At 44.6% G+C, this 21,541-nt stretch overlaps 1 protein-coding gene across 10 annotated transcripts in view; it reads left to right on the forward strand.

Moving 5' to 3' along the window:
- ZMIZ1 (zinc finger MIZ-type containing 1) overlaps positions 1–21,541 on the forward strand; it is a 445,041-nt gene that overhangs the window by 55,184 nt on the left and 368,316 nt on the right. For 9 of the 10 annotated variants that reach the window (XM_069068340.1, XM_069068344.1, XM_069068335.1 and 6 more), the window contains exon 2: positions 18,410–18,541. The gene's annotated coding sequence lies outside the window, so the exon portion shown is untranslated. Of the gene's footprint in view, positions 1–3,161; positions 3,233–18,409; positions 18,542–21,541 lie in introns of those variants that run through there. The other variant, XM_069068337.1, reaches the window with a different exon arrangement.

The following is a 21,541-nucleotide window of genomic DNA, read 5'->3' on the forward strand; positions in this document are numbered from 1 at the left end:
TTTCTATGGGATGGGGAAGCTTAGAGCTTAAACAACACAAAGAGGGGGAAGGATGTGGTTTTCAGAGATCCGACTTTATGAGTGTAAAAAAGAAAGATTGGTAGCCTAGAATTTTAGAATTCTTGTTCTGTAATTGACATATAGGTTCTCCTTGTCTCCCTATCTAGATTTCAAGTCTCTCCCTTGAAGAGGCACCATGCCCATGACCCCTCTCATCCTCCCATCCACCATCATTTGGCCTTGGGCGTTGCTAATATTTATACCTCTTGGTGCCTCATTGTAGAAGTATATGTTATATTCTTAGGAGGGGGGGGAACTGTGGCTGCGGAAGGTAGGTGATAGTTGGAACTCATTCCATTTGCTCCATATCCAACCATCCACACATTTATAGGTCCTGCATTCTCTACTTCCTTATTTGTGGTTCCTGGTTAATTAGTATTTCCCCATACATTGGAACAAAGATAAAAGGGGCTGGAGAAAGCCCAGGTTAAGTAAAAGCCACAGATAATCCCCTACATCTCAATTTTCACTTACCAGGCATTTTCTCAGGGGGGTCAATAGTGACAGAATTCAGTTCTGTCCTCTTTCTCTCTCTCTGCTAAAGTTATCAGTGAGCATAGAAATGTTTTCATGGTAGTAGAGAGAAGGAAAAAGGAGGAACAAAAAAGCCAGGGTATTTCATGGGATATTGGACAGAGATCAGAGCTCAGAGAGATCAGAGCTGCTCCCTTTTAAAGACCGAGCCCAAGGGTGTGGCTTCGAGCTATACCAGTCATCCCAAAGTTCTATGACTCAGTCAGTCTCAATGTGGAGTTAGTGGGTTCACATACCATCAAGGAGACATCATCAGAATCCCCAAATTGTGTCAGCAAGGATGTTGTCTTTTAGGATGTACCTTTTATAAAGATATATACTCATGTAAGCTTCTTCTTGCAACCTTATCAATGGTGACCAGGACCCTCCCCCTCACACTCTCTCAAGGAAGCTTCTTGTTGGGTTAGAAGAGTAGTCAGTCCACGTATATAGTCAAGGTGGGTAATCTAAGACTTTAATTATAACTCAGAATGATCTCTTTGGCCGTCTACACTAATCAGATTCACCAGATAATTGCTCAGGTCTCCAGTTCTTTTGGATATCACTCTGCCATTGTTGGGGGTTCAGGCTTCCTTTTTTGCTTGTACACTCTAGGAGGGAGCCAAATACATCCTTGACCAGGTCTTCCTAATTCCCTGATTTGAGGAACTTAATTGAGCTTGGAAGGTTTGAAGTTTGGGACATTCTGTACATTTCTGTTTCTCTAATAGAATCACCTAGTCCAGGGGATAGGAAACTATAGTCCATGGGCCAGATCCAGCCCACCACTGGTTTTGGGCCCAGAGAGTTATGAATGGTTTTTACATTTTAAAATAAAATTTTATTGTATTTTAAAATGTCGAAGGCGTTCTAAGCTCACTGGCCATACAAAAAACAGGCAGCTTTGGTGCAATCACTTATTTAAGAGCCAATAATTATTTAGCACTTTAACAAAGGTGTGCCTTGTGCTTTCCATAGATTTTCTCATTTGTTTCTCACAACTGTGAGATTTAAGTGCTAGAGTCATTGTTTCCCTAGTTTTACAAATGGGGAAACTGAGTTAGTCAGCTATGAAGCGCTGGTCCTCAAGAGACTTGCCCAAGCTCTTACAACCAATGAGTGTCAGAAATGATATTCTAACCCAGGACTTTCCTGACTCTATGACCAACCTTTTTTCTTTGCCACTTCTTTTTACAGATCATCAGAGTATTGGAAATTTGGAGCTGGAAGATGTATAGGGCAATCACTTCTTTTTGTTGTCTGAGACTGGTGACTTGTACTGGGCTTACACTGACAAAAATGAAAACCCAGTATCCTCAAAAAGCTTCCATTCTATGGTACCTCCAAGCAGAAGGGAAAGAGAATTCCGATTTGCCTATGCTCAAATGAAATGAGGGATTTGATGGGGTTTTGGTTGTTGTTTTGGGGGAGAGGCAGGGATTTGAGTCTGTAAAAGGAAGTCCTGGAGACCTCCAGCATGTTTCACAAGATCATCATTCAGATTTCTGCAGTAGGGAAGTTCCTCAGAGTACATCCCAGAAGAAGGTTTCAGCTGGAATAGTGACACCCAGTGAGCCATCTGAAAAAAAAAAAATATTGGAGGTCAAATTTGAAGGTCAAAGTCCCTCTGAGAAATTGCCAACTACTGTTGTTTGCACATTGAAAACCAACCAATCAGCAGTGAGTTTTGTTACCCCAAACTTTTGGTATTGATAGTAAATACTTATTGGGATTTAAAATAGAAAACAGTTAATGAGCTTTCTGAAATTACCAAGCTGTCAAAGCCAGCTCTGCATTTTATCTCTCAAAGAAGCTATAGGCTCCGTATTTCATGTCAAAATTGATGGGTGTATTTTTTTTAACTGCTTTTGGGTTTCAGAACTGTTGTGGAAAGCAAGAAAAAAAGCAGATGCTGTCTCCAATTGCTACCAAACTGTCTTGAAAAGCTATAAATATTTTCTAAAAAGACTAGCTTCAAGGGCAGGATATGTTTGTTATCTCTTCCCTGAGAAAGTTTGTTCTGAAAATTAAGACAACCTTTTGTGTTGCTGTTGTTCACCTCAGGTAAAGAAATGGCCAATGCGGGTCAGCTGTGTTTCCAAGTAGTTTTTCTCTCCTTGGAAAGGGATCCGTTTGCCGTTCCAAGTTTGCCCCCCAGTGCGGCCAGTTTTCCTAAACTTTAAACAATTTTAGTCTTTTAACAAGGGGTAGGACTGGAGGTGGTTATAGTTTCTGGGAGGAAGAACGAGCACAATTAGAAATTTGAGTTGATTGGTTTGCCTTGTACGTGCCACTGAAATCCCTGAGCAGAGTAGAACCCCTGAAATCTTGGTTCCAAACAGTAAGTGAGAATCTTCTCCCCTCTGTCCCTTCCCCACCCTGCTAACCCCCAGTCACAGAAGGAGGGAGGACCAGAGGTGCCCTGTGGTCGTTGAGAGTGGCTGCCAAATGTAGACACACGAGCCTGGGACTAACCAGGATCCTAGTTACTAGATAAATAACTCCTGCAAGATATCAACCACTTAATTCCATGATGGAAGACCTTCTGGTAAGACCAGATATAGAACAAACAGGCTCTGCCTCCTCTCTGAGCAATCCTGAGAAGGAGGAGGAGGATATCAGACTGGATTAAAGCAGGCTTGGAGGAGGCTTTCCAGGGGTGAGCAGGGGTGACTGGGCTAGCCTTCTCTCCCAGAGGTGCTACAGGGGTGGGGTGGGCCGAACCAAAGAAGAGGAGACCAAGGGTTGGATTTTTTTCAATAGTATGTAAGATTTTGTTGTTATTTGTTTGGGCTTCTTTTTTTAATTTGGGGGAATGAAGAGCTCCCCCTTCCTTTTCACCAACCCGAATCTTACAGGTTCAGTATCACTTCTTTGATGATTTGCCAGAATGATTTATCTGTCTCCCTCCTCTGAACTCTTGCCTCATTCATGATTGGTGCTGTGGCTTTGACCCAGCTCTGTGTTCTTTATTCTTTTCATATGGGAGTGTCTGATCTTGCCTAGGACATGGACTTTTTGTTACCCAGGCCCCACTTATTTTTGTGGGGACTTGTAGTCTTCTCCATTAGAAGAAGTACATTCCTTGGGACTAAAGATTATTTCATCTTTGGTGCTTGAATCTCTAGCCCTTAGCACACAGTAGGCCTTCAGGAAACACTTGTTGATTGGTTGGTAGCATCCCACACCTAGTAGGAATTCAGTAAATGTGTATTGATTGATGGCCTGGATTTCTCCAGCTCCCAGGCCTCTGCTGTTTACTTCAACTATAGCTCAGGAACCACAGGATTTCATGGGTGGGAAGTTTGATCCACGGGTGTATTTTAAATTCTTTTTCCTAGGACCTGCCTGAGTAGGATTTAATCTTAGACCATTCTACTTTTCCTCCCTCTTCCTCTGTTTGTCCCCACCTCCCCCAGTTTAATTTCCCTAAAGGGGAAAGAAGGAATATTTGTTTCTTCCCTTCCTCTCTACACCTATCACCCCCTTCCCCCTCCCAGCCCTGGAATGATAGCAGCAGAGTAGGTGGAAGTCTGTTTTCTTGCAGGCCTCTTTGTCAGAGTGCATTTAAATTCTTCAGGAGTTGTGTTTGATGATATTTTGGGTAATTGCCTATTGTTCATCAATCCCTAATCTGTTCTGCAGTGTGTAGCATTGCTTTCTTTCCCCTTCTGTTGAGGTAAACAGTCTTTCCCCCAGGGGAGTGCATTTCTGCTGTGATTCCCAACCCTGGATGTTTCCACTGGCTGGGTTGGCTGGCCCTCCCTATCAGGCGGCCTGGGGCAGAACAGACCAGGCTGGGGCTGGCCAGATACATTTAGAAAACCCTGCAGATGTTAGGGAGGGGGACTGAAGGGGGTGGTGGTGATTGGTGCTGGGAGGAAGAAGAAGGGTGGGGGAACCAGCCACAGGGCAGAGACACTTCCATTCTATGGCTTTCTTTCCCAGGGAGGAACAGGAGGCAAAGGCTTGGAGGTGGTTAGACCAAAGGCCGTGCTTCAGGGATTGATCCTGGTACATTGGACTCTGGACTCAGCAGAACCAGATTCAAATCCTGGTTTGGCCAATTACTGGCTGTGTAGCCTTGGACAAGTTATTCAGTGGTCTGGGTTTCAGTGTGCTCATCTGTTCAGTGATAGGGTCAGGTTGGATGACTTTATGATGCTATGAGGCCTCAGCTTAACAGTAAGAGAGATAGATAGACCTCACTTTGCTCCTGACCTATAGATTCCCTCAGTGTCTCCACCATTAGGTCCTTGTTGAGACAATCTATAAGTTTCCCTTGCTTTAGCTAACCTGGATGTGGGCTTGATTAGAGGTGATCTCCTTAAATTGAGAAGTTAGAAAAGATATGGAAATATTAGGTCACATCATTTCTAATGTCTTCTACCCTTCAGGTTGGAGGAGTTAATACTTTTTTGCCTGAAATGGTCATGTTTCTCTCTTGATGACTTTTCAACCCTTTTCTTCTGTCCCCGTCAGGGTTGATGTTCTTTAGAACTTTGGGATATTGGAGCTAGAAGGAATCTTTGAGGTCATCGGGTCCAGGGGGTTCTTAACCCCTTGGACATCATGGATAGATTGGGGGGGGGGGGCGTCTGTAGATTTAGATTTTTAAAAATCCAACATTTTATTAGACTCTAACTGAAACTTATCATTTCCTTCAATCGTGGACAAAGGCAACAAATACAAATCTGAAAAGGATGCATAGTCTTTCACAGGATGCTGCCCATGGGGCCTGCCTGGACACACACACAAAGTAAAGAAGCCTTTGTCCAGTCTAATCTCCTTATTCAATGAATGGGGAAACTGAGGTCCAGAGTGACCTTATGATTTGCCTCAGGTGACAGAAATGGGGGCTGAACCCATGGGTACTTCATCCCATTAATGCTCATTTCACTGCACCAATTACTTGCTCTCCCATGGGGTCTGGAAAAATGGGGGGAAATACAGGAAGCTGAGGTAAGGGGAGGGGGGAAAGAAGGAAGAAAAATCCTTGGTGAGTTTCTCCTAGCTAAAAGCCATTGAATGAGGCTGGGTCAAGGGAGTTCAGCTGCCTAACTAAGGCATGCTGGGGTGGGGGAAATAAATGATACCAGGCTGCTCAGGCTGGGTAACGAGCCCAGCCTGCTTGGTGATTCTCGTATTTTAGTACAAAACGCCTGTCGACTTTAGGACAGTGATTTAAACGTTTGCGGCAAGCGCCTACTGATTTATTGGGTTGTTTTGGAAGGGCCTGACTACATTAGCGGGCTTCTCAGAGCTGAGGGTGCTGCAGATGGCAAGCCCTGCTTCTCAGTATCGTGTGTGTGTGTCTATGTGTGTGTGTGTTTCAATTGAATCAGGCTGATGTGTATATATGCTGGATGCCAAGAGAGTATGTAGCCTATAAGGGCACCTCAAGTCCTGAGCCATTTAGAGGGGTAGTATTATTCATTGTGATAATGTAAATTAATATTTATTGAGCTCCCACAGCAGGCTAGGATATGCATAAGTCCCATTTTGGTTGCATAGAAAACATACCCGTTTCACGCATGCTAACAAAAGACTCTGTGTGGCTATGAACACACAGAATCTCCTTGCATGTGACATTCCTGCTTGAGTTTTGTCATGATAATTGCCCTTTGGCAATCCTGCCCTTCCAGATCGAAGCTCTCTCTTTATTTTTTATCTGTCTATGGTCCCTGAGAGGTAATGGTCATGATTATAAATCCCATTTACGTAGATAACACTTGATGGGGTTCAAAAGGATTTCCTCACTCACATGGAATGCAAGAACAATCTTCCTGTTTTACAATGGCAGAAACTGAGGTTTGGGGAGATGAAGAATACCTTGTGTCATGCATGTGGCCCACGTCCGAGCCGAGTGTCTGAGTCCAGCAATCCTGCCTCTTTCAAGCTGTCTTGTAGCTTGGGAGGTCTTAGGAACAGCTGAGAGTTATTCTTTACAGACAATATTATTCTCTCCCCATCAAGTGTTATAATATAATGATAACAGTATTGTTTTATAATATTATCCTTTATAATACATCCATGGCTAAAGACACCTGTCTGGGCCCTTTCTCTCTGAGAGAAAATTCTTACAACTCTCCTAAAATCGTGATGATTTTTTTGGGAGGTGTAAGTGGGAAGGGACTTGACCTGTGTTTTTATTGGTATAGGGAAATTTATTGTTGTCGTTTGAGTCTTTTCAGTTTTGCCTAACTCTGTGGTTCCATTTAAGGTTTTCTAGGCGAAGATACTGGAGTGGTTTGCCATTTCCTTCTCCAGTTCATTTTACAGATGAGGAAACTGAGGCAAACAGGGTTAAGTGACTTGCCCAGGGTCACACAGCCCAGTAAGTATATGAGGCAGAATTTGAACTCAGGTCCTTCTGCCTCCAGGCCTAACACTCTGTCTTCCTCTTACACAGGCATTATTTGTAGTAGAGCATATACTTCTCAAGGGCAGGAGTTATTGTATTTTGGTGTCCCTAGTGCTTGGCACGTGGTAGATGCTTCATGGAAGCTCCTCGTTGAGTTGACCTGAATCCCCACCTTACAGAGGAGGAAACTGAGGCTGGCTCAGACATGATGGCTGACTTCCCCTGTGGTCACACAGCTAGTAAATGTCAGAGGTTGCATTTTTTGAACTAAAATGGTCAGAGAAGGGTAGGGATTCTTTCTCCTTTATAGATGGGGAAATGGAGGCCTTGGGATAGTTAAGCGCTTTGCCCTGTCTAGCTTGCTACTGTATGTGAATAAAGAAAGGAAAAGAGAAGTGGGAGAAATGATGGTCTTTTTTACCTTTTCTTTAATGAATTGTGTTAACTTCTTTACCGACTGAGCCTACGGGACCCCGTCTCTTTGAGAGAAGGCACCCAGGCAGGGAGGGAGGACTTCCTAAGTAGCCAGGCGTGTGCAGCCTCAGTCACAGCTCTGGATACCCAGACTGTGTCCCCACAGTCATTCATTCATTCTTAAATATCATCAACATAAAAAGCATTTTCCTGGACGCTGGGTGGAGTTGGGGGAACCGGGATAGATACAAAAGGCACTGTGGTATGTCGGGGAAAAGAATGTTGAACTGAGACTCAGATGACAAGAGTCCAAATCTTGGCTCTGGCCCTGTATGACCCTGGACAAATAACTTTACTCTGACCCTTGAATTCCTTAGCTGTATAGCAGGAATAATCAGACTTAGCCTAACCTTCTTCACAAGGTTTCTTTGACAGAAATTCTCTAGGTCAAAGACCTAGAGTCCTAGACCAACGTGCTTTGTTACTATTACTATAAATAAAAACCCGATCTTTGCTATAGAGGAAGAGACCTTTTCTACTAGGGTCCTCAGATGAACTTTCTGGGGCTGATGGAACTTCCTGCTCTTTCTCTCCCCCAAGTTCCATCAGTGAGGTCTTTGGCCAGCTCGTCCCAGTGCCAGGAAGGATGCAGTTCTGTTTATTGATATCCGTCGCTATTGACCCAGGGATCAATGGGCCCTTTGGACCCTGATATTCCAGTCAGCTCAGACCAGCCTCCCCTACCCCTAAAAGTCAGGACAGGGTTCCTTGACCCAGGGAATTGGTCCATCAAGCTGTGAAAAATGCCGCTCTCTTTTTCACTCCTCCTTAATAAAGACCCATTAGAGAGTGGTTAGAATTAGGCCAGAGTGATGGTTCTGACACCTCTTTAGGGGTCAACTCTGGGTTCCCAGAATCTCTGGGCTGGGAGGAGACCTCAGTTTGCTCCTAATCTATAGATTTCTCCAATGTCTTCCCATCTTCCCCAGACTCCTCAACAAGAGAACTTGTAGGTTACCATTGGAGATTCTTCTCTCTCAGTTTACCTTGGGTTCCTGGGACCACTGAAGTATTCCAGTCATTCCCCTTAATGCGGTTCATTGTACCCACTATATATGGCCTATGTGAGAAAGAGCCTTGGCTAGAAGTAAAGGGATCTTTGCTACTTATTATCTGAGTGATCTTGAGTAAGGAATTTTATCTCTTAATGTTTGTTTTCCTCATCTGCAATAATAAGAATTATAATAGTAATAATAATAAGATTTAAGGGTAACTAGGTGAGGCAGAGGATAGAGCACCAGGTCTGGAGTCAGGAAAACCTGAGTTCAGATCTGGTCTCAGATATTTACTAGCTGTGTGACCCTGGGCAAGTCACTTAACCCTGTTTGCCTCAGTTTCTTCATTTATAAAATGAGCTGGAGATGGAAATAACACACCCCACTCCATTATCTTTGCCAAGAAAACCCCAAATGGGTCACAAAGAGTTGGAAACAACAACAATAACAATTGTTTAAAATCTTTAGGTTTTTAAAAGACTTTTCTGAGAACATCCTGGTAAGGAAGGTAGCATAAGTATTACTGTCCCCACTTCACAGACAAAAGACTGAGTCTCAGAGGCTTAAAAAGACTTGTTGAAGGTCATAAAATGGCTAGGGATTCTAATCTGGGGCCTTCTGACTCCGACCTTGAAGGCCCAGTGGATAGAGCACTGGGCCTAGAGTTAGAATATCTGAGTATGAATCTAGTCTTAGACACTAGCTGTGTGACCCTGGGCAAGTCACTTAACCTTTGCCTGCCTCAGTTTCCTTATCTGTAAAATAGGAAAACCAATAGTCTCTACCTCCCAGAGCTGATCAAATGAGATAATATTTGTAAAGAACTTAACCCAATGCCTAGTAAATTATAAGTACTTAATCAAGACTTGTTTCTTCTCTTGCTTTCTGCTGCTTCTTATTGTATTTACAAGGAAACAACGCAATAGTCACATGCTAAGTGTTCTGGATTGCTAGATACACACCATAAATATAGTTGGAAGGCAGAAAGGAAGGAGACGTTGGTATGTATGGCTAGAGCATTCAGGGGAGATTTCATGAAGTGGTAGAGTGTTGAGATTTGGCATTGAATGATGACTAGGGTTTATTTACATGGGTGTTAAGGAGTTTGTGGGGAAGGAGGATTCATTCCAAAGGAAGAAATGGGCATGGGGAAAGGATTAGCTAGAATAGAAGCCCAGGGCTCATCCTGAAGAGGTTCAGGGGGTAAGACTGGAAAGAAAGGGTGGAACTGGAAGATCATAGTTAGACCTGGGAGGTCATTGAGTCTTTATTTTACATGTGAGAAACTGAAGCAGCAAGTGACTTGCTCAGGGTCACACTGGTAGGAAGTTTCTGAGGTGGGATTTGAACCTGGATCTTCCTGATTCTCAGCCCAGAGGAACTACACAAAAGAGAGAAGCCAAGTTCATAGATGGCTTAAGCCCAAGATTTTGGCATCATTAACACTGTGGTCTGAGAATTTAAATGATAATGATTCATTTGTGGCCAACTCTTCTGGCCTTTGGCTGGGAATTCCTTCACATGGGATTGAATAGCTCCAGAAATATATTCTAGTTTATTTTTGGCTGAGAAAAATCTTTTTGACTTTAATTTGGTCAATAATGACTTAGATTAGCTATTAGAAATAACTTGAAAATAAGTATGGATGTTGCTGACTGAAAATTGTTTTTCTCTAATGAGGTACCATTCTGAGTTGGTTTTGAGCCTTGCTTTCAACTGCCCTTTTGGTGACAACACCTTCATTTTCTGCTAGTACTTCACACTCAGCATGTTCCAGATTGAACTCCACTTCCTTATCCCCCCAAACCTGCCCCCTGTCCTCCATCTTCTTCCCAAGTTACTCCCACTCATAACCTTGAAGTCCGATTTGACTTTTGACTTCTCCATCACGCCCACTCATCCAAAAAGTCAAGCAAATGTTGATTTTTTTTATCTCCTTAATGCCTCAACATTCTAATGTACTGACCATTCTGATCAGGTTCTTCTATTCTGAAACCTTTTGTGGTTCTCCATTGCTTACCAAATAAAATTGAAATGTCCTGGCATTCGAGGCCCTCTCCAAATTGCCTCTCATTCTAATCCTCTATCATACCCTCTCCTTTACCGTAATCCAGCTAAGCACTCCTGCCCTGTCTCATGTGAATTCCTTTGTATATGTCTCAGTTTCCCTCCATTGGATTCTGGGCTTCCTTAATGGTCCAACTCTTTTCCCTTGGGGTGATCTCCCTGAGATCTCCCTAGACTTCCCCTTCCTCCCCTCCTAACTCCAAGTGAAAGTGGTATCTCCTCAAATGAGCACTTTCCCGGGTACTGTCCTCTGTACATAAGTTATTTGTGTATTTCCGTGCCCTTCCCCATTGGGTTGTAAGCTCCTTGAGGGGAAGGGCTGTGTAATCAATATTACATGCACTTGGTCAGTGTTTGTGATGGGCGAGGTGGGTTCTTCCAAGCACTTGAAGTCCTGTTATTTTGTAGGATTTCTCTGTCTTGCCCAAGAACAGCTCTGAACCTTTAAACCCTCAGGGGAATTTTTAAAGGAGAGTGTGATATGGGTGTGTGGGCAGGATCCACTCCTGTAATTCCTCCTGACTTAGCCAGTGAAGGAAATTTGAACAATTATAGAGAATCAGAGAACCTGTGAGCCAGAAGGGAAGCAATCACCAAGGAGGCAGCTGAGGCCAATAGGTATTGAGTGACTTGCCCAAGGTCTCCCAGCTAGTTCATTAGCAAAGTGAGACTCCCCCTCCCACCCCCTTTCCCTTTCCCTAATCTAAAACTCAAGTAAGAGGGAGATTTTCTAAGAAGTCTGGCCTGTCCAATTCAGGATTGAAGTTAAAGTTTGTTAAATTATTATTATTGTTATTATTTTAGAAAACAGGTTTTGATTGTAAACAAACACTCTCTTCAAAATGTTTTCCTATGACAGCAGCTTTTCCTGGCTAGGGCGCTATCAACATTTGGCACGCCTCCTCCCTGACTCTAGCTTTTTTGAAAGGGATTCAAGAATGCAGAGCAGGCTGGCTTAGGGAGGAGAGGGAGAGAGGGGCCTTGAACCTCTTTGTTTCCAGCTGCAATGAATGCTCTCTTGCCTCTGGGTTTGCTTCACAGCCTCTCTTGGCCTTGCTGGTTGGTGGGAGACTTCCCCTTTAAAATCCATTGGAGGAGTGGGGGGTGGAGGAACCAGGAAGGGCCTCAATCCAGGAGCAGATGGATCAGGTGTCTTGGGGAGGGAGAGTTCAGTGGGGCCCTAGGGGCTGAGGGGAAGAGGTGAAGAGAAGCCCAGTTCTGTCTCATTGTCTGGGAAGTCTCTACCTGGGATTTTGGTGCAAGGTGATAGGGAATTGGTATTTGTGTAAGTTCTGCTGGCACCTGAGGAAAGAGGTTGGAGTTACAAGGTAGCTGGGCTTGGGATAGGCATGTAATATGATATTCTGCCATGAAGGTGAAGCTTGGTACAGGGACTGAGAGTTTTCAGGAAAGGAGGCAAAATCCAGCCGAGTGATGGCCTAGGCCTAGGGAAGAGTGACAACAATCACTGCCATTTATATAGCACTTTAAGGACTGTGGAAGGCCTTGTGCTCATTATTTAATTGGGGAGAGTCTGAGGTCAGACATTCTGCCGCAGGATTTGACCAGGGGTTAGGAACCTGTGTACTACTCTCAGGTCTTCCAGGAGCTGTGACCTTGGGTGAATCGGGTCCACAACAATTGCCAGAGCCAATTACCCAGTTCTTCTCAGCGGCCCCCTCTGTCCAAGGAGGGTGCTCTGAGGTGAAGGTCTTTTCTAGTAATTATTGGCTTCTCATAGTCACTGCTTGGGTTGGTACCGTTAATTCCCATCTTATTAGACCTGAGCTGGATTTGAGTAATGGACCTTGGCCCATACCCCTGAGATACACCTTGACACCATCTAGCAATCCTATTACCCTGCCTTGATGGCCGCTCTTTTTCCTTGAAGCATGAGGTATTTGGGCAATCCATAAGGAAGGACCTCCAAAAAATTGGCCACTTTGGTTTGTCCAGGCCAGAAATGGATAACTGACTTTGTCTTCTGAATGTTAGGGAATCTTTAAGACCAGGACAGAGAGAGCTTCTTGTACACAGAAGGCTGGGGCAGGGAAGGTGTGGATGTGGGCAAGTGGCTGGGGAATGGATGTGGAGGCTGAGGGGTGTTCTCAGTGACCTCTGGGGTTCCCTCCCAGCCTTTGATTCCCTGCTCCTTCTCTCAGTGCCTTCTTAATTGCTGGGGGATGAAATCCCACCCCTTTTCCATCCATAGCAAATGAATTCATGCCTGTAGGACCTGGACTCTGCACTCTGCTATGTGATATCTGCCCAGGAAAACACCCCAGTGGAAACTGCATGAATGATTGATAAAAGCTGAGGGCTGTTTAATTTTTTTCTCCCTGTTTAATGGCTATCAATAATTTAATACGACTTCGTATATTTTTAAGAAATAGCCTCCTTTTGCAGTCTTCAGTTTAGCAGGCTAAATGATTGAATATCTAAACCTACATCCTCAAAGAAACATATTCCACACTTCAAAGACATCGAGGATGCAGGGAGAGACATTTTTCTACTAAACCAACATCTTGATAGTTTTTCCCTCCCCTTCTTCCCCCCAGCTGCTTTTTTTTTTTCATGGGGGATGGGGAGGGAGCAGTGGTTTGGGGAAGTATTAGGGGGAGGAGGCTGGTTGAAGTCAGTTCAGCTCAGAGAAAGGTAATTGCTTTTTTGGGTCTCAGAGCAGTTGCTGAGCAGCACAGGGATGGACATCTGCTGTCAGCTTAGCCCACCCGGGTGGCACAAGGGAGACTCCATTACACGCTTGGGAGGGGTAGAGAAGGGCTTTGGGGGGGGGGGGGAGTGGTGTTGAGGTACCCAAACATGCTACCATCTCCAACGATTTTTCCTCTTCCTTCAAGTTATTTTCTCTGTATCTTCTCCCTTCTCTCCCCTTCTTTCTTATGCTCCCTCTCCCCCTTCTCCTTTCTCTTTCTCCCTCTTCTCCCTTCTCCTTTTTCTTCCTTCCTCCCTCTTCTCCCTTCTCCTTTCTCTTCCTTCCTCCCTCTTCCCCTCTGCTTTCTCTTCCCTCCTTCCTTCTCTTTCCCTTTCTCCCTCTCCTCCCTTCTCCTTTCTCTTCTCTCCTCCCTCCCCTTCCTTCTCCTCTCCCTTCCCAGATCTCAGCATTCCTGGGTGAATGGGAATCTGCCTTGTTCCTATAACTTTTCTCTTTTCTCCCTTTTACTTCATTGTTTCTCTCCTCTGCTTCTTAGTTCCCTCTCACTGACCCTCTTGGGTGATAGGTGAGGCTCAAGGGTCCTCTGTTAGGGAGGTCTGGTGGGCAGTAACAATAACAGGAAACTACTGTGCATTTCGAAGGCCATTTATTTTTTTCTTTCAGATTCAGTAGCAGTGACTGTTGCTGACCTTGGAGTCTGGCTGAGTGTCCACACTGAGCACCGTTCTGGGCACACTAAAGGAGAGGAAGGGGGATCTGTCCCTGTCTTGGGGATGATGTCAGTCTAACGGGGATATACAAGACCCTGCATGGGAAATTACTAAAAGAACATTTGCAAAGAATCATAAAAATGAGGAGCAAATGAATACTGTATATTTGGGTCTGGAGTTCACCCAGAGAAGAATCTGAGAATTTAGCCATAGGGGACTTAAAAACATCTAGTTCAGGCTGGCTAGGTGGAGAAGTGAATAGAACACCAGCCCTGGAGTCAGGAGGACCTGAGTTCAAATCCGGCCTCAGGCACTTAACACTTAACACTTAATGGCTGTGTGACCTTGGGCAAGTCACTTAACCCCAATTGCCTTGCCCTGCCCCCTCCAAAAAGCCAACAAAACAAAACCAACATCTAGTTCACTCTCAGCCCCAGGGCAAGGAGATTGAGGCCTGGAGATGAAAAGATAGCACAATGACTTAGTTGGTGTCTAAACTAGGTCTTGAACTTGGGTTTCTAAGACCCTTAGTTCCTGCCAGGCATTATCAGTTATTGAGTATTTCTGAAGCCTCTTTGTTAGACTCCATGGCACTGATGCAGTGACCATGTTGGGGGGGGCTTCCCAACCAGGAGTTTGAAGGTGGCAAAGAAGAACTTGGGTATGGGGGGGTGGGGGGATTGGGAGGCTATGGGCATCCAAGGACTGACTTCACATTTGGGTGGGTGGGAGTCCATAGCTCTGGAATCCTGTTCCCTTGTTCTTTATACTTGACTCTCCATTTCCCATCTCCATGCCTTTGTGTGGGCTGTGCCCCCAGGCCATAAATGTTCAGCCTTTTCACATCTACCTCTCAGGATCACTAGCATCCTTCATGACTGGGCTCAAAGTGCCATCTTTTAAACGAAGCCTTTCCTGATCTCCAGCCCATCTCATTGCTTGAGCCATTGTGTCTCTACCCCAAATCACTGTGTTTTGGGTCTCTCTTTTGTGTATTCCTATACACACATGGGTTTACCTACCCCAGTTAGATTGCAAACTTGAGGACTGTTTTCACTTTTGCTTTTGTGTCCCTATTCCTAAGAACAGCACTTAGTACACAGTAGGCACCTAATAAATCCTTATTGACTTATCATCTCCCTGTTCCCTAAGCCCAGGCACCTGAGGGCATCTGGCCTCTTAAAGTCAAGGACTGCCTCCTCCCCTCGCTGCTCAGCCTTAGTGCAGTCAATACATTGAGGGATTTTTAGCAGATCAAATGCATTCATCTGTCTGGTATTACAATTCTTAATTTGCTCCGGCTGGCAGTTTGGTTTGTTTCGGGAGAGACTTTCCATTGTAAGACTGTCAGGCGCCCTTGATATTATATTTTAATAGATAATTAAGAAGGAAGGAGCAGTACACATTTCACTGATGTCGTCGCCCTTGCTGAAAAATGAGTCCTTCCCTCCTTCCCCCCTCCCCCCACTCCTCTGCTGTGAAACATCCTCCTCCTTCTTCCTTAGGCCCTTCCTCCAGACTTCCTGGCCAGTGCCAGGTATGTTGAGGACCACAGATCAGTGGCCTCTGGGGGAATGGGCATCGAAAAAGATTTGTCAGGACATGATGACTTTGGAGGGTCGTTGCTACCCTTCCTTTCCCTTCCATTCCTTTACAGGACTCCTCCTTGGCTGTCACTTGGCCAGACAACAGCTCCTCTTGGTCCCATTTCCACTTCATCTATGAAGACAGGATTCTCAGTCTGTTTCAGTCCCCATTTGATGTCTCCCTCCTCAGAATTCTTCTAACACTTTATTTGTACTATTCACTGGACGCAAAACATATATTGCCTGGCATTATGTGGCACATCTCTATATCTAGACTGCCAGTTTCTTAAGGTCAGAGAATTGGTCTTACGTTTTATATTCCCCCAGCAAGCCTTGCAGAAGATTGGACACAGTAGATATTTGTCTGTAGACTGGATGATGGATTATTTTTGAAAAGTGCTTTCATACATGGGTTCAGGTACTCCCTCCAATACTAATTAATCATATGAACATGATCAAATAACTCTAATTTCCTCGAGTCTCAGTTTCCTCATCTGTAAAATGGGGATAGTGATATTTTTTCAGGATCAACTTGACAGGTCATCCCGACACTGGAGCTGGTGCTCTTACTCGCTGAGCCACCTGGCCGCCCCAATCTTTTTTTTTTTTTTTAAAGCACAATGGTATTCTATTACATCCATATACTTTTTTATTTCACCATTTTCCAATTGATGGACACCCCTTAGTTTTCAGTATATGTTCTTTTGGTGTGAGGCAAAGAGGGGAGAGAGGTAAGCAAGCAGGAGAGGCAGGGAGCTAAGCCCTACCTTGCTACAGTAGCATCAGTTTTGAAAATGAGCTTCTTCTTAGCATCTGGGAACATATATTGGGCCTTGCCATTGGTATGTGACTCAGGGTGTTGAAGTGGTATGAGTGACCATCTATCTGCTCCAGTAACTGTCAAGAGTCAAGTCTATGGGACACTGACTCAGAGTTGGAAGAACTCAACGTGTTGCCTATTGGAAATGTCACTGAAGGCCTGGGCTCTGCCAGGCGCCTCTCTGCATTGCTCCTAATGTGGGTTTCTGGTTGCTTTTGTTGATCTTCCTGTCCTTCCATCCCTAGTTTTCTCTGTTACTAGTGGAAGTGGAGGGGAAGCCATGCTGGGCCTTCCTGTTGGATAAGAAGAGAAAATACCAGAATGGTGGCAGCTCAAGGACTTGGGAGTCATCAGAGTTGGCTTTTTTCTTGTTCCAGTTTAGCTGTTTTGTTCTATACAGGTCCCAAGTGAGTAGGGCTTATTGGTGTAGATAAAGCCTGTTGTGGTATGGACCAAATATGTGATGGTATCTAGTGCAGTCACATGGTGAGGTCCAACCTCTCCCTGCTGCCGCCTGTCGGTCTGTTCTCTGAATGGCCATCTTATTTGGAGGCAAGGTCAGGATCTAAGCACGCTTGCCTCCTGTCCACCGACCCTGGGCCCCCAGGTTAGGGCCAACCAGTGTTGGTATGCATCTGTGTCTGAGCTTGTCCATAACTGACCCATGGATTATCTGGTTCAGATCTGCTTTTCCCCTCCATCTCCTCCTTCTTGTCCCCTGGCCAAACTGAAAGGCACTTCCTAATCATGCTGTATGGTTTCCTGCCTCCAGTTTTGTTTTCTTAATGCTGCGGCCTTCACTTGGATTGTCCTCTCATCACACTGGCCCATTGAAATCCCACTTGTCCTTCAAGGACTAGCTCACATAGTATCTCTTCTGTGAAACCTTCCCTGATGTTATCCTACCTACTTCTAAGCCATGTTGGAAGTAACCCTTCCCTCTGTATCCCCACAGTTCTCTGGACCTTTCTTAGACCACTACATTCTGCCATGTATTAGGTATCAGGGACTAGACCGTCATTGGTTTAGGGAATTCCTGGAGGAAGATATCCCCTTTACCAATATAGGTCGCCACCTTCTCAATAATTTATAGTTTTAGAGAGTTGCCTAGGACAGTGGTGTCAAACTGAACTAGAAAGGGGGAAAGGAGAGGGGAAGACCACTGATTTGTGCATAAGGATCCCTGAGGGCACATATTGACTTGTTTTTAAATGTTATTTATATTTTAATTTTATTTTATGTTTTATATTATGTTGTTATTTATTTTGCTAAACATTTCCTAATTGCAAAATTACATTTTAATATTATTTGGCTGTACAGGGGAGTATTAGGGGAGGAGAAGGTGTTTGACACCTCTGGCCTAGGGTACTTGGAGGTTACATGACTTACCCAAGGTCATTCAACCTGCAGTGTTTGGTCCATTTTAAGCAATTAACAAATGCTTATTGACTGATCATGTGAGAGGTTGGGATTAACCTTCAGTCTTGCTGGCTCTGAGACCAGCTCTGAATCCTCTCTGCCAGACTGCCTCTCAGTATGTCTCATTGTCTTGTCTCTCTTTACCAAGCATGGGTAAGCTCTTGAGGAGTAGAACCATGTTTTTTATCTGCTTTCTATTTCTCATAGTACTGCACATGGAAGTGATTCAGTGAATACATACTGAATGAATGAGGGGTCATGAGAATCCAGAAAGTACCAAGTCATCTTTGCCAGGTCTTTGTACCATCTCTCCCATTCACTGTCATTCACCTGTATCCCATCGTCCAGAAATAAAGACTAGGGGATGAAAGCAGGATAGGAGGGAGTAGAGCCAGCGTCTCACTGGGGCCAGTAACAGCTTGGAGAATGCCAGTTTCAAGGTCATATTGTTATTCCTTCCCATAGACCCATTCCAGAATCCCGACACAACCTTCTGCTTAGCATGACCCAGACGCCCAATTCCTTCTTACCTCCTGGGCTTTAGAGGTTTTCTTTTTCACTCACAATTGCCTGGTCCACTTCTCCTGTCCGGCCGTAACTAGCTGCAAGCGGGTGTCCGGTGTGGGCACAGACGGTGCCCAAGAAGGTGGAGTTATACCAGATTTAGCTATGCCTGGCTGGACTGGAGGACTGGAGTTCACTTGCCTCTCTTTTTTCTTTCTCCTAGGAAATCCAAGGTTTTTGGACATAGTAGGCTGTCCAGCTCCCTTTCTCCAGCACCTCGGATACCAACGTGTCTCCATTTCTCTCCTGACATAGAAGCTCTAGGAACACATTAATTGGCGGCGGCCTTGGAAAGGTAAGAAGACACATTTGCCCCCCAACCAGGGCCTTAGAGTTCTCTTAAAGAAACTATGTGCTTCTTACAAAATCTTTTTTGGCTTATGGTCTACAAATCTATAAAGGACAACCCCACCCTGCTTTCAATAGGGAATTTCAAAACTGCTTTTAGAGATAATATAGTAGGGCAGTTGGAATGAGTCAACGTCCCTCTACCAATAATAAATAGATATGTCTCCCCAGGGGAATAGACCAAAAGAAATAAGTTTATTTTCTTCCCGTATTCCTTTTCTCCTCTGGCCCCATCTCCTCCCTGTCTCCCAGTTGCCCAAATGTCTGTTTCTTCCTAGACCCACTAGAATGATCACTTGGAGGATAGGAAATGTTCCAGAAGAAAGGTGCAATGTAGGATTAAGCAGCCTGCTGTTGGGTGGGATTCATTTCCAATTCATTTCCTTATTCACCTGACCTTGGGCATCAGGTCTCAACTGGGCTGGCCTGCTCAGTCTCTGGTATTATGGGAGGGTGGCCTTAAATCAGTTAACCAATGGAGCTCCTTATGTACATACACTATGCTAAGTGCTATGGAGGGATGTGGAATGAAGAGGAGACTTTTTGGAGTTCATATTTTAATTGAGAAGCCCTTGAAATGATAAGTAAATGATATAAGATAAGCCTTAAGAAGATGAGTTTCCAAATGAAGATAACGAGTCAGAACAAATTAATTCTTCTGTCTGTGTTTGACCTTGCACAAGCCTGCTTCACCTGTGTGGGCCTCAGTTTCCACATCTGTCAAATGGGGATAATACTACCTTTCCTACCTACCTCACATAGTTATGAAGTTTAAACTCCCCAAGGGTAGGGTCTGGTTCTTTTTTTTTTTTTTTTGGTCTTTTTATCTCCAGTACAAAGCATGCCTCATGAATAATGGGTGCTTAGTAAATACTTAGGAAGTGGTTGATCATACACCACTGTGGATTTGAAAGTTCTTTAGACAGTGTAATATCAGCACACTATGTGTGATTTTTATTGTAGCTGTAGTTGCCCAAGGCTTAGGGCTGCCCAGGGTCAAACAGTTCCTACTTCTCAGAGGTCAGATTGTTCACTCTCTCGCTGAGTCACGCAAAAAAAATTTCAGAAAGTATAAGGCACCATCCTGATGCCATTACATTGGGACTGTGCCCATTCTGGTTTTAGGCAGTTTACTTAGGAGATTTAATGGAAGCCAAACATCCTCCTTTACTGGTTTCTTGTGAAAAAAACATCACTCTCTTCCAATTTCTCTGGTGAGTGGACAAGGTTATTGGATGGAGGGTCCTTCAGTTGCCCACTTCCAGGCCCCAAAAGGCACTCTTGTGGCCAGAGACTTGTTAGTAGGAAGTGGCGGAGCAGGGCCTGGGGTTGTTACATCAATATCAACATACATGTCCTGTTCATCTGCTCCTGGTACATCTAGGGGGAGAAGATGACTGAATAAAAGCTTGAAATCCGAAGCTGAATGGAAAGTCTTCAGAATGTAGGGCTGAATAACGGACACTTGGGGGACTAGGTCAATGGCTGCAGACTGCTTAAGAATGAGAATTATGAAGGTGCCACCAAGGTGTGTATAGAGAGCTGATAGAAGACAGACCACAGTAAATTATAAAGTGAATTGTTTGTCTTCAGTGACCCTGGCTTCTTTTTCTGGACTTTTTCTTCCCATGTGACTCCACGATCCCTCTCTGATACCTTCCTTTCATCCTAAATGGTTCTTTGGGAAGACTCTGCTATCTGTTGCTATAGATTTAAACCACCAGCTTCCTTCTCTGGAAGGAGTTTGCACCTCTAACTGGCCTTCTTTAAGAGTGTGTAATGAAAATTTCTCTTCTCTGTTTAAGGGAATTTATAGTCCTAACCAGTAGGTGGGGGAAGATTGGGGGTGAGTAGATATGTGGATTTTTTTGGCTTCTAAGATCATATAACTGAAGTAGGTGCCTCACCTTACCTGCTGTATAACCTGGTGCCGGTAGCCGATGTCTCTTACAACCGACTTCCATGATTATAGCCCTGGGCCACCTCTCTGACTCCTCAGAGGTTAATTGGGAGAGGGTAAGACTTGATTGACTGTGGCCTTCCCCAGGAGCCTTGAGGGTTGGTTTCCTGCAGGAATGGAGGGTTGGGGGTGAACTCAGAAATCTCAGTGTGGCACGTGAGCCTTTAAAGTGGAAAATACACACACACACACACACACACACACACACACACAGAAACAAAGGATGCTTTCAAGATGAGAAGAGAGTTTTCTGTAGTGTTTGTACCACATCCCATTCTGATGGGTTTTCAAGGGAAAGGTGAGACTGCTTCTAGCGAAGATGTTTCAGGGGGTGACATTGTGGTTTGTTAAGTAGTGTCTGTAATAACTTATCTGTCATTGGTAAAGCCTGGGCTGTTTGTATTTCGCTTTTCATACATAAATCAAGTTCACAACGCCCAAGACTGGAGCAGCATTTCAACAAGTGATTTGGCTGATGCTGGATCTCTCCCCCAACCCCACCTCCCTTATTGTTTTCCAGAGGCCTCCCTGAAAGATTTTCAGGCTTGGCCTTTCCAAGGGAAGGAGCATATGCAGTGCCTGCAAAGGCAATTCTGAGCTAACCAGCTTCACTAAGAGTTCTGGGAGGAAGCCAGGTTATTAGTAACTTAGATTTGCTAAAAAGTGATGGGAAGGGACAGGGAAGCAGTTTTACTGGGAAGCCAGTGAAGAACAATTGGGCAGACTGGAGGGGCTGGGGGACCGGCATTTTTGGCTTACCAGCACATCCTAGTGGTCAGTTGTTTGGGGTTTTTGGCATGATGAAGATGCACCTGAGGGAAAGAAAAAGCTTGTAAAGAGCAGAAATGATACGGGAAGAAGACTGAATCAGGGCCCTGAAAACTCAGTGCAGAATCAGAGTTCTGCCCCTTACTCCCTTTGAGGATCTTCAGCAAGTTGCTTGCGTTCTCTCTCTCGCTCTCTCTCTCTCTCTCTCTCTCTCTCTCT

The sequence above is a fragment of the Petaurus breviceps genome, unplaced genomic scaffold (assembly GCF_028583685.1).
Source record: "Petaurus breviceps papuanus isolate PSGF00001 unplaced genomic scaffold, PetGlider_PUasm1.0 90762, whole genome shotgun sequence".
NCBI lineage: Eukaryota > Metazoa > Chordata > Mammalia > Diprotodontia > Petauridae > Petaurus > Petaurus breviceps.